Source organism: Lissotriton helveticus, chromosome 4_1, assembly GCF_964261635.1.
Source record: "Lissotriton helveticus chromosome 4_1, aLisHel1.1, whole genome shotgun sequence".
In the NCBI taxonomy this organism is placed as follows: domain Eukaryota; kingdom Metazoa; phylum Chordata; class Amphibia; order Caudata; family Salamandridae; genus Lissotriton; species Lissotriton helveticus.
The window spans coordinates 2047042911-2047056457 of NC_136063.1; the positions used below are offsets into that span (position 1 = coordinate 2047042911).

The 13547-nt window shown below is 50.7% G+C and overlaps 1 protein-coding gene across 7 annotated transcripts in view; it reads left to right on the forward strand.

Annotated features, from left to right (window-relative positions):
- Window positions 1-13547, forward strand: part of LOC144829510 (transcriptional regulator Kaiso-like) — a 253207-nt gene that overhangs the window by 186791 nt on the left and 52869 nt on the right. The gene's annotated exons all lie outside the window — the stretch shown is intronic.

Here is a 13547-nt window from a genome sequence, read left to right on the forward strand (position 1 = left end):
TGCACAAGCTGCAGACTTACCATTGCACTGACATCAGCACCCAAACTCCAGAGTCTGAGCAGTACGCACAGTACAGCAACCCCCTGTGCGAGCAGTAGCCGCACCTGCCAGCCACCCCTGCAGTCCCCTGTCCATACATGGCGGTTTCACCCCCTGGCTCAGCTTTTGGCAGAGATTGTTTGAAACAGTGTGCAGCACAATCAACCCACGGCAAACACTACATCGAGGACAACCCTCATGGAGTTACATACCAAAACATGAGCACTTCTTTCATGCCTGGTATTGTACATCTTCAATAAACCTGTTTTAATATAAGGAGCAAGTCTGCTGTTTCTTTATGTTGCAGGTTGAGATTATCTGTGAAGCTCAGACGTTTGTTTAGAATATGGCTCACAAGCTCCATTTATTTACTTTTCCACAGCTGTCCCTTTTAGAAAGCACCATTAAGCCACGTCAGGCTTTAATTCTAACAAGACATACTTCACACGCTAGCACAGGCAGCTCATACATGATTTACGTATCATAGCCATCTTTTGCAGCGCCTGCCACTTCGTACATCTCCGGTATGAACTATGGAAATGATTCTTTTGACAACAAATGTATGCTGTTTGTCAGCTGAGAAGCAGGTTTATGCACAGAGGGAAATACACCTATGGGGTGGGGCATAACATTTTTGTTGCCAGCTGTTTTTGCCTATTTCCAATGTCAGGGTATTTGAAAAATAATTCCAATGTGTTTCGCTTGTGAATATGCTAATGCACTAATAATTATGTCACCAGTCGTTTGTGCAGCTTAACCTCGGGGGGTAATGACTTTGAAGCTGGGGAGCAAGGTTGAAGTCTGACGGGAGGCACAAACATCCTGGGATTCTGGGCAAATCACTTAATCTCCCTGTGCCTAAAAATGAAAGTGTCCATCTGTAATGCAACTGGTGTTGATGTAAACTCCATCTGTAATGCAACTGGTGTTGATGTAAAGTGCTCTGATAACTTCAGGTTGTGTTTGGCTACATAAAACTGCAAACAAAAGACCAAGGCTGACAAATGAACTATGAAGTCATCTCTAGATAACCGCTCGGGCCATTGTTTTCACTCGGTGGTTTGAATTTCTTCATTCATTTAGCATCAACATAACCCACTACACCGTCTGCCATGAATGAAAGTCCCATATAAAACCAAATGGGAAATGAAGGGCGGTCAGTGATTTGAGTCATTCTCTGGCGCATTACCAACACTCGCCAGCAGATATTTTTTAATAAATTACTCTTTTTATAGGCGCATCGTATTTAAACAATTATTATGACTAATAATTTTAAACAGTTCTTTTTAAAACTACTTTCCTTTCACTCGATATTCCGGTCTCCGTGTGTCTCCCTTCCTCCCTCCCATCTAGTCTGTCACTGGCCCCACTCGCAGTGTCACTTTCCATCCTTCCAATTCCATCTCCTTATTTACCTGGCCCCAGCTGCTCTATTAGCATCTCCCAAGCAATGCTCCTAAAATGGATCTCACAATAGGACAAGAACAAGCATTTACAATGCAATGGTTTTGCCTTTGTTAAAGTTAGAGCTATTTGCATTGCTCTTGACATTATTTGTATTTGTTTTTTTTAACATAAATAAATGGCATTGTCATTTACAATGCCACTAGCTTTATCTCTCGCAAATGACACACACAAACACACAGATCCCCCCACACCCACCCACACAGAGCCCTCCACACACACCGCCACACAGAGCCCCCCACACACACAGCCACACAAAGCGCCCCCCACACACAGCCACACAAAGCCCCCCACACACACAGCCACACAAAGCTTCCTACACACACAGCCACACAAAGCTTCCCACACACACAGCCACACAGAGCCCTCCACACACACCCACACAGCACAAGCAGGCAACAGGGGCACACGGAGGCACAAGCAGGCAACAGGGGCACACGGAGGCACAAGCAGGCAACAGGGGCACACGGAGGCACAAGCAGGCAACAGGGGCACACGGAGGCACAAGCAGGCAACAGGGGCACACGGAGGCACAAGCAGGCAACACGGGCACATGGAGGCACAAGCAGGCAACAGGGGCACGAAAACGGAGGCACAAGCAGGCAACAGGGGCACACGGAGGCACAAGCAGGCAACAGGGGCACACAGAGGCACAAGCAGGCAACAGGGGCACACGGAGGCACAAGCAGGCAACAGGGGCACACGGAGGCACAAGCAGGCAACAGGGGCCCACGGAGGCACAAGCAGGCAACAGGGGCACACGGAGGCACAAGCAGGCAACAGGGGCACCCGGAGGTACAAGCAGGCAACAGGGGCACACGTAGGCACACGCAGGCAACAGAGAGGCGTTTTATGTAAAGAGTGTGTGCGAGGACTTGGCACGGGGAGTTGTTGCGGGAGCTGGTTATTAAAGAGCAGGACTGAAGATGTTCTAATGTAAATGAGGTGGGACAGACGGCCGGAGACACGGACAGCGGGAGGGGGGGTGGGGGGGGTGCGGGAAGGAACGGGAACACGGACATTATGGAGCTGGGGGGCCAGGGTTGAGTCTCGGCGTCGACAACATAATCTGTTAGGATAGTAAAGAGGCCATTGTGCAGGGGAGAGAGAATCATGAATCTTAACATTTCAAACAAATACCTTTATATCTATAAATCTCAGAAAGCGAGCATGCAAGCATGTATCTGACAGCTGATCACTTACAAGACAGCGTGCCTTTGGAGGCTAATAATACTTCTCAGCAGGAACCTCTAAAACGAAGACATTCTCGAATGGATCGCGGATTGGAATGTTTGCAGCACTATTTTTGGCTAGACATGCCTGCTAATAGACAGAAATAGTCATCTTATTTATTATTTAAAAAAAAGCCAAAGACACGTACACATTGGCAACCCCCCCAGGCCATGTGCAGAATCCCTCTAGTAATGGTGAACCGGAGTGGCTCCAGGGTGCCCCTGTGGCACTGCACAAAACAATCCTTATTGCATGCACCCCCTCATTCTTGTCCCTTCTCATGCAGGACCCTGCCTTAAATAATCCTATAACGTATGATTCTCGAATCCAGATTCATCCACATACCAGGCCTTCCTGTTAATTCACAGACCATCCACGTTCAGCGATTCCAGCGCCATTAAATACCACGGGTTACTAACTAGCCGCCCTCGGCCATTAACCAGCTCCGTTGTCATTAAAACGCACTGAGCACTCGGCACTGGTCGCCGCCGCCGCCGGCCCTGGAGGAGTGTCACTGGGCTCGGGGATGCCACATAGGCCACACTCACGCAGCTCATTCGCAGGCGGTGAAGACGGATGCATCATCCATGCACTGAGGCCCTCGCGCGAGCTTCTTGAAGCTGCATTAGGAAAATGACAAATCTGCGGGGAGGGGGCAACGGGAGGCGGGGCAACAGACAGCGGGGGGGGCAACAGACAGCGGGGGGGGCAACAGACATCGGGACAATAAAACCAGAATTTGTCTGCAAACAATATTTAAAACGTAGTTTCCCTTCTCCAACTTTACCAAGTTTAAGTCACCTTGGTGTCTTGGTGCCGGTGGGGAAAGGAGCAGGGGGCGGGAGGGGGCGGGAAGGGGTAGAATCGGCTGCGTGGAGGAGGGGGCGGCGGCGGATTTCGGAGGAGAGGAGTGAGTGGGTGTGAAGAGGAGTGGAGGGGAGGGGAGGGATAATTATTCCCGTCCGAGCCTGAGGGAAGAAACCGAGAAGGTCAGGAAGGCGGGTGCCGGCTCAATGCCGGAACAGTAAACCATCTCTGCATAAAGATGGGGATTAAATAGAGTTTGTGCGCCCTGGAAAAAACGGAGTCTAAAATGCACTTTGGCTTCCCTTACACTGCGGGCACAGATGATGGACTTTGTTTCACAAGCGCCCCCCGTTTCCTCGCCCACCCAGAATGCAATTATCGTAAATGTCAGCACTGGATAAAAATGCCACGTATGTCAAATGCTACGTATGATATGCCCACTTGCACAACTATGCTGAAGAAATTGTTCTGTGCGGACCTGGGCTGCCAGGTGTACAGGGATCAAACTTGTTTTCTTTTTTGCCATTTTAACTTGTGAAACTGGAGGGCATAACCCAGGCTGCTCTGTGTGCAGGCATAAGGCCTGCACTGTCCGTCGCCATGTAATGAACGAAAGACAAAAAGGTTCCGTGCGAGGCTATCAATTTTAAGAAGGAATGCTTCGGTGCGCAGGGCCCTTTAACCCCAATCTGCACGCGCCTCGCCTCGATATGCCGGCGGTGGTCGGATCGTGATAAAGTAATTAGTTTCTTTTCCAGCCCATTCTCCTCTTGCCTGCCCTCCTTCTCCTGAGAGGTCCGGCTCTCCAGCCGCCCGGGCAGCGCCGCCATAATCACTTGTGTCAGAGCGGCGACCAGTTAGGAGAATCATCAAACAGGCGCAGAGGCGGACACTTGAGAAGAAACCAAAAAGCAGGGACCCGTCAGCCCTCCTTAACTCCAGCCACCGTCTAATGAAGAGCAGAAGCCTTACAGGGCCCTAAGTGAGATGAGGCGGCACCAAACGCAGCTCTCTCTGCGGCACGCCACGAAACAAGCCAAGCCTAAAATCAACTGCAGCGGCCCGAGATAGGAGGGGCACTCGGCCCCGGCTAACCACCAGAGTATGACACAAGACAAGAACTGTGTAAATCCAGCCCACCGCACGACGCAGAAATAGCACTCGGCACAGCTAACATCCGCAGCATGACACAGAAGGCACTGTACATACGTCAGTGCCATATATGATACAAGAACCACACAACATACAGAGACACCACATTATGATACTGAACAAGATAATTCATAATGTAATTGACACAGTAGGAGACAATACGAAGACTGCATGCAACTCAGCAGGGGGGGGGGCGCCAACAGACACACACGGACATAAGGCAAATAAAAGTGCCGGCTCAATGCCGGACCAGATTCGGGGGCGTTCCCGAGAATCGGCTTTCGGCTGACGCCGCGTGACGTCGGCAAAAGCCAAAGAATCTCGGGAACGCCCCCGATTCTGGTCCGGCATTGACGGACAGGCCCCTCGTCCAATGGCTAGGCTCCATTTATGGAGCCAGCCAATGAATGACGAGGGCCGACCCAAACCCACACTACAGTTCTCATTAGGTTTTCGCCTGCGCGAAAAAGATGCGCAGAGCGCATCTTTTCGCCAGGCAAAACCTAAAAATGGGAACCTCCTCACTTGGTCATAGATAGCACACCTATTAAACACTGTGTGGGGTACATCATGGGGACCAGCATAATTTACATGGTCTTCATTGCCATGCACTATAATTAAAGATTTTCTGAAGTTGTTTTAAGTCCGTTTGGATCTTGTCCAATTTACACATTACCCGCAGCCTTAATTAAAACAAAACAACATTTAAAAATATATTTCTGTAGTAGGGGATCTCTGTGTATAGTCATAATCTAGTGAATAGTCCCGCCCATGTGCGTGGACCCCGGAGCAATCAAAAATAATCTTACAGTGTCAAAAAATGCAGAAATGCATAGACACTTAAGAGAAATTTTAAAGACAGATAATGCAGCCAAAAAAGGCTACACTGTCCAGTACTTCAACTAGAAATTCCACCACAAAATCCACAAAACAGCAAAAGCCTGTACAGATTTCTATTGCTTTAACAGCAAACTCCCTCAGGAATGATAGAGAGAAGAACCTGGACAGACAAGCCCCATAGGCTGCCATTATGTGGCTTAAATAGGATACTGTGCCTTTAAGGAACCTTCCAGAACCTTCTCCCAGTATCCCAGAATGCATAGCAGGTCCAACTTAGCCTCAGTTCTTTTTTCCGGCTCCTGCAAGCAGGACCCTGGAGCATTGAGCTCTCCCTTTTCAAGGGTTTTGTTGGTGTTTTTACACTAAATTCGATTTTTTTGTGCTTTTAAAGTACTTTAGTGACTTCTTCTTGGGTTCCTGCACTCTTTTATTGTCCATAATGCCAGCATTATTTGACAAATGCCCGGAGTGCTCCAGGAAGAAGGCCAAGTCAGACCCCCATGAGGTCTGTATCCTCTGCCTTCCCTCTTCCCACATCCCTGAGGACTGTGTGATCTGTAGAGGCTTCTCTGGAAGGACCCTGAAGGACAGGAGAAAAATCAGACTTCAGGGACTTGAAGAAATAAGATTGAAGGCACGAGGTGGGTCAGGAGGGGCTCCTTCTGCCCATGCTGAGGCCTTTGGGGGGCTCCCCAGGGGCAGGAAGTCCAGCCCGCGCCCGAGATCTCCGTCTGGGTCAGTTGCGATGACCACGACGTCGAGGGGAAGGTCCACGGCCAGTTCCCGGTCTCCCCAGGGCTCTGGGTTGAGAAAACGTCGCCCGTCGACGTCAAGGGACGTGTTCCGGCCGCCGTCGAAGCCGGTGTCGATCTCGTCGGCGTCGAGTGGTCGACATCGGAGGACCCGGCGTCGGCGCTCGCCGTCGAGGCGACACCGCCGTTCGCCGTCGAGGACATCGTCGTCGAGACGGAAGAAGTCTCCGGCGCTGAAGACGTCGACGTCGAGACATTCAAAGAGATCGACGTCGAGACGATCCAAGAGGTCGACGTCGAGACGTACGAGGAGGTCGAGGTCGCCGTCGAGGCACCATCGCCCGTCGTCGAGATTCCGTGGCTCGTCCATCTGGTCGGGGTCGACGTCGAGACGTCGACACCGTTCGACGTCGAGGAGTGAGAAACGGTCGACGCCAAAGGGCCGTTCGACGTCTAGGGACCCAGGCTCGCCGTCTGGGCATCGATCTTCGGCGTCAGGAGGTCGAAAAGACAGGCCCAGGACTGTGGGGGGCTCCCCACATTCCGGACAGGATGATGGCTCGCCGGGAACGGCGTATTCCGAGGTATATACCCCGAAGAAGCCTTCAGCGCCTCCTTCACTGCCTCCTTTACCAAGGGGTCCGCCTCCGAAGGCTCCGACCCCCCCTCCATTGCCTGCTCGACCGGCTCCGCAGGCCCCGCTTCCAGTGACTCCCCCACCCCCGGTTCCACCGCGGGCGGTGTCGATGCCCAAGTTTCCGACGCCGCCGAAGAAGACTCCTAAATCGAAGCCGAAGCCTCGGACTCCGGAACCGGGGAGGCCGGCGGACCGTCCCAGGCCCAAGAGATCGAGGTCTCGCTCGGGGAGACGGGACAAGTCTAGGAGTGGACGCGGATCTTCATCGAGATCCAGGCATCGCCATAGGAGGCGTCGGTCCAGGTCACGCTCATCTGGGACCCGTTCTTACTTGCCCACGCTGTCTGATTCGCCGGAGACTAGGGTGTCCCCGATAGACGATATCGGCACATTCCAAGAGGTTCTCCTGCGCGGAGCGGCGAAGTTGGGGATCAAAGTGGAAGCGCCTACGCCTTCTGTCATCTTTGAGACATTACACAAGAAACACATGTCTCGCCCCCTACTGCCTTTGGTGCCGGGGCTCCTCGAGCCGGCTGAACAGCTTTTCCTGACGCCGGCGGTTGTGAAGTCTGCGCCTTCTAGGCTCCTCAAGAAATACAGAGCTCCGGACTCGGACCCAGCCTTCTTGAGAAAGGACCCGGCGCCGGATTCGGTCATTGTGACGGCGGCCCGGAAGCTTCATGCCACCTCCCCTGCATCCACGGTGCCTCCGGACAAGGAGAGCCGCTGGATCGACTCTGCTGGGCGAAAAGCGTGTGGTACATCCTCCTCGCCAATGAAGGCTGCCAGTGACTCGGCGTTGTTGGGACGATACGACCGTGCACTATGGGACTCAATGGAGCAGTTTGCGGACCTCGTTCCTCGAGACCGCAAAGAGGACTTCATGGAGATCGTCCAGGAGGGGATGCTGGTCTCTAACCAGGCCATTAGCGCCGCGGCGGATATCTCCTTGCTGTCTGCGCATGGATACTGCCACGGGATTAACCAGAGGCGCCATGCTTGGCTCCGGTTGACGTCTCTTAAGCCAGAAGCACAACAATGTGTGGCAAATCTCCCGTTTTCCGGAGATACCCTCTTCGGAAAACACGCGGATGACGAGATGGCCAGGATGAAGGCCGAGGCGGAGACCCTGACGGCGGTGGGCTTGGAGAAGCCCAAGGAAAAGAAACCCTACCGCCAGTTCCAACGGCGGTTTGGGTCGCAGGGTCGTGGAAGGGGGCAGTCCACCGGACAACATCAGCAGCAGCAACAGCAGCAGCAATACAGACGCCCCTTCCAGAAGCGTCAGAGGGGTAGAGGTGGACAGCAGTCCTCTACCGCGTCTAAGGGCCCGGCCGGGTCTCGACCCTGAGCGGTTACTTCCCCCTCGTCCGTTACCCGCTCCGGTGGGTGGAAGCGTTCAATTTTTTCTGGCAGAGTGGAGAAAAATTACTCGGGACAAGTGGGTGCTGAATATTGTTTGCAATGGATACAGTCTGCGTTTCACCAGCCCTCCTCAGTCGATTCCTCCCGTCAGCTCGCAGTATCACCTGCGCGAGCTTCAGGCGGAGGCAGACATTCTGCTAAGGAAAAGGGCGATAGAAGACGTAACTCTGTCTCAACGAGGAAGAGGTCTTTACTCTCGGTTCTTTCTTGTCCGCAAGAAGGACAGGAACGAGTTCAGGCCCATTCTGGATTTGCGACAGGCAAACAAATGGATTCGCAGAGAAAAGTTTTGCATGCTGTCGTTGCATCAGATCTACCCTCAGCTGCAACGAGGAGATTGGATGTGTGCCATAGATCTACAGGACGCATACTTCCACGTGCCCATTGCATGCAAACACAGGAAGTTTCTGCGCTTTCAAGTCGGCACCAATCACTATCAGTACACGGTGCAGCCCTTCGGGCTGAAGTCTGCACCTAGGACATTCTCGAAATGCATGGCAGTGGTAGCGGCACACCTGCGGAAGAACAAGGTGTTTGTCTACCCGTACCTGGACGATTGGTTGATCAAGGCCTCCTCCTTCTCGGAAGCTCAAGCGCACTTCCAGAAGACGTGCGTTCTCTTGAACAAGCTGGGGTTGCACATCAACATGTCCAAGTCTGTCCCGACTCCGGTCCAGTGCATCCAGTACTTGGGAGCCTCCATCAACACGCTGTCAGCAAGTGTGTCTCCTTCGGAGGAGCGACGTTTATCACTCCTTCGGAAGGTTCAGACTCTCATGTCTACTCCATCCACGACAGTGAGGACGGTGTCTTCTCTGCTGGGATCGATGGCTTTGTGTATCTTCCTGACGCCACATGCGCGGCTGCGCATGAGACCGCTGCAGGAGTGTTTGGAGGACCAATGGGACCAGAGGAGAGGCTCCTGGGACGACAAGATACGACTGTCTCTACATGCTCTTCAGTCTCTGAAGTGGTGGTGCTCGAAGGAGAATCTCCTCAGAGGGGTTCCCTTCCACAAGGACATTCCCACACAGACTATCGTGACGGATGCTTCTCTCCAGGGCTGGGGAGCGCACTCCGGAGACCTGCAGATTCAAGGGACGTGGTCCCAGACGGAGGCCACGTACCACATCAATTTCCTGGAACTCAGGGCTGTGCACTTGGCACTGAAGGCTTTTCACCCGTCCTTTCAGACCAACTCTCTGCTTGTTCAGACAGACAACACGACAACGATGTATTACCTCAACAAGCAGGGGGGCTCGAGTTCGCGCACTCTGTTGCAGGAGGCGCAGGCGATCTGGCACTGGCTTCTTGCTCGAGGACTGTCGATAACGGCCACCCATCTGCCAGGTGTGCAGAATGTTCAGGCAGACGAACTGAGCAGACTCATTCAGGAAAACCACGAATGGGTCATAAACGACGAAGTACTAGGAGAAGTCTTCGCAATGTGGGGAACTCCAGACGTGGATCTGTTCGCCACCGCCGAAAACAGAAAATGCTGAGGCTTCGCCTCCAGGTACTACCAGCCGGGGACGCTGGGGAACGCGTTATGGATCAACTGGTCGAACAGCTTTCTGTACGCTTTTCCACCAATTCCCCTGATTCCGGCGGTTCTCATCAAGCTGTCCCAGTCCAGGGCGCGGATGATCCTGATTGCCCCGGAATGGCCCAGACAGTGGTGGTTCACGGACCTGCTTCACCGCTCTCTCCTTCCTCACATGAAGCTGCCGTGCAGGCCGGACCTTCTCACGAAGTTCGGGGGGCGGATGGTTCACCCCAACCTCTCGTCTTTGAGTTTGGCGGCATGGCTCCTGAAATAGTGCAATATGGCCATCTGCATCTCCCAGAGGATTGTATGGACATACTGAAGGAGGCTAAGCGACCTTCCACTAGGACTTCTTATGCTTACAAGTGGAAGAGGTTTTGCATCTGGTGCAAGTCTAAGAACTATGACCCTACGACATGCAAGGAAGATGTCATCCTTCCATATCTACTACATCTGGCGCAGTCGGGCCTTAATGTCCATTCCATTAAGGTTCATCTGGCTGCTTTGACTGCCTACAGGAAAGGCCCTTCACAGACTTCCTTCTTCCAGATCCCTGTGATCAAAGATTTTTTGGACGGCTTGAAGAAAGTGTTCCCTCCTGTCAGGCTTCCTTCGCCTTCGTGGGACTTGAATGTGGTGCTGTCCAGATTGATGAAGGAGCCTTTTGAACCCATTCATAAGGCTTCGTTGCAGCACCTGTCCTGGAAGGCGGCGTTCCTCGTGGCCATTACATCGGCCCGCAGGGTGAGTGAGATTCAGGCGTTGTGTTGCCAAGAACCTTATACTGTGTTTCATGCTGCTAAGGTTGTTATGCGTACTCACCCTAAATTTCTTCCCAAGGTTGTTTCTGATTTTCATATCAACCAGACTATCACTTTACCTACGTTCTTTCAGAATCCTTCGTCTCCAGCGGAAAGGTCTTTACATTCCCTGGATGTGAGAAGGGTGCTGAAGTTTTATCTTGATAAGACTAAAGATATTCGTAGGTCAGACCAATTGTTCATCAATTATGGCTGTCAGGACTGGTCTTGCTACCTCTAAAAAGTCCATCTCGAGAGTGGATTGTGTCCTGCATACAATTGTGTTACTGCAAAGCTAATAAGTCCTTAGGGGGTAAACCGAAGGCTCATTCCACCAGAGGCAAGGCTGCCACGACAGCTATGCTTCGTAATGTTCCCTTCGCAGAGATCTGCAAGGCGGCCACTTGGAAGTCGGTCCATACCTTTGCTAAGCATTACTGCCTGGACACTGATGCCAGGGCAGACGCTCAGGTTGGGCAGGCTTCGCTGCGGAATCTGTAAGCACAATAGTGGCGTAATTTTCTCTTCTCCACCGCCGCTTGGTGTGGGGATGGGCTTGCCATTCTATTCACTAGATTATGACTATACACAGAGATCCCCTACTACAGAAGGAGTAGTTTCTGTCCTGTAACTCCAGTTCTGTAGTAGGGGTATCTCTGTTATAGTCATAAGCGCCCGCCCTCCTCCCCGGTGGAAATTTGTTCAGGTGCATAATGCTACAGGTCTGGCGTTTTTACGCCTTCAAAAAGAACTGAGGCTAAGTTGGACCTGCTATGCATTCTGGGATACTGGGAGAAGGTTCTGGAAGGTTCCTTAAAGGCACAGTATCCTATTTAAGCCACATAATGGCAGCCTATGGGGCTTGTCTGTCCAGGTTCTTCTCTCTATCATTCCTGAGGGAGTTTGCTGTTAAAGCAATGGAAATCTGTACAGGCTTTTGTTGTTTTGTGGATTTTGTGGTGGAATTTCTAGTTGAAGTACTGGACAGTGTAGCCTTTTTTGGCTGCATTATCTGTCTTTAAATTTCTCTTAAGTGTCTATGCATTTCTGCATTTTTTGACACTGTAAGAGATTATTTTTGATTGCTCCGGGGTCCACGCACATGGGCGGGACTATTCACTAGATTATGACTATAACAGAGATACCCCTACTACAGAACTGGAGTTACAGGACAGAAACTACTCCATCTTAAGGAACTCTTTAAATAACGTTTTTTGCACCAAAAGAGCAGTTGAGTCACTGATTCTGTGGTACTTACTGAACTGTGTATGAGGTCGCTGTTTTCTCAACTAAACTAAGGCCATGAGCAGATCTTCACAGCTGGTAATCAGCTCAGTGAACCTTCACAGAAGTGTTAATTGGGCTCAGCTAATTTAGATGTATGTGGCTCTGCATCATTTGTTCGTCATGTGAGCTTTCTAAACTGTCCGTCTGGTGCTCCCGGGATCTTGTTTTCCAAACTCACAGCACATAAGCTACCAAAGTACTTTCGGTTCCGTTATCCTTTTCTGCCCTGAGATAGTAAATCATGTCTCGCTGTCAGGCCTGACTTCATGACGGAGCTTCTCAATGTTGAGCAAAAAAATGCCAGAGACCAAGGTAGGCTATGTAAGCTCTAAAATAATTGCCAAGATAAGTGCAAAAAATAACGGGTGCAAAGCATTGTAAAATTAGTCTAAACAGTTTTGTAATTCTAGTGACAGTGTGATTAATTTGCAAGTGACTTTATTGTGTTTCCTTTTCAAAATGCATACACTTTAATTTGCAGTCACCAGATGCAGTCTGATGCACCGTGCAGACTGCATCAGACTGCACGGTTTCAGTGTTTTCACTTTTAGGAGAACTGGTTTACACTCCTAATAAAGATTATTGCTCTTGTTCTAAAACAATGCTGTTTGGCTGATTGTTTTGGATGGCAGCTCCTCGCAGTAAAAGAGGCAAAGGAACTGCCAGCCTTTCTTCTCATAAGCAACCACCATAAGTACAAAGTGCATGTTTATGCACAGCTTGATGGTTTTCAAAACACTTACATCAAAGGCATTGTCATTTACAATGCTAATAGCTCAAATGCGAGACCTTTTGCATTCCAAATGCTTGTTTTCTTAGCAAGACTCTCTTAACTCGTTGGCTTGATTTTGACAATCACCGTTCGTCTTGGCTCGGCCTAGAGAGCTACAGGCTGTTAGCGTGTCTTTCCATCTCCAATAGAGTTATTGCATTGATGTAGATAAAAGAGTGTTGCACAACTACAGGCCTTTGTAGGCTCCTCGTAGCTTGTCCCTTCCACTTTCCCTTCTAGTCTTGGCCGATGGTTGCTGTCACTCACCCATCTCTCTCACCTGTTTATCATGTCACTTTCCCCTTCGTCTTTCCTTCTTCTTGACCCTCCCGCTTTCCCCTGTGTTGCAACTAGTTCTTCCTACCAACACCTCCTTTCCCTTCTTCATTTCCCTGTGTATTGTTATCTTTGTTCCTCCCTCTCAGTTCTTTCTTAGGTCTTTCCTCTTTTTCTGCTGTGCTTATCGTTTTCAATGTTGTTCGTTCCTCCATTCCCTTGTTCCTTTCTTTCCCTTGTCAGTTCATTCCTCATATCTGCCAGTTCTTCCGCAGCTTCTCATAAGTGCCGCCTAAACGAAAGCTGGTCTGCAGAGAAGCCTCCCTTGCCTTCATTAAAGTCCTGTTTTCTTTCTGTGTGAAGTTAATTTGGGGTGACAATTGAGCCTACAACATAAAATCAAAGGACAATATCCTTGCCATCTGACCTTCTTTTCACATAGAAACAAACAGGCCTCTAATATAGAAACAAAAAGGCCTCCAATAAAGGCAAGCGAGCATTCAATATCGTCCTGTTT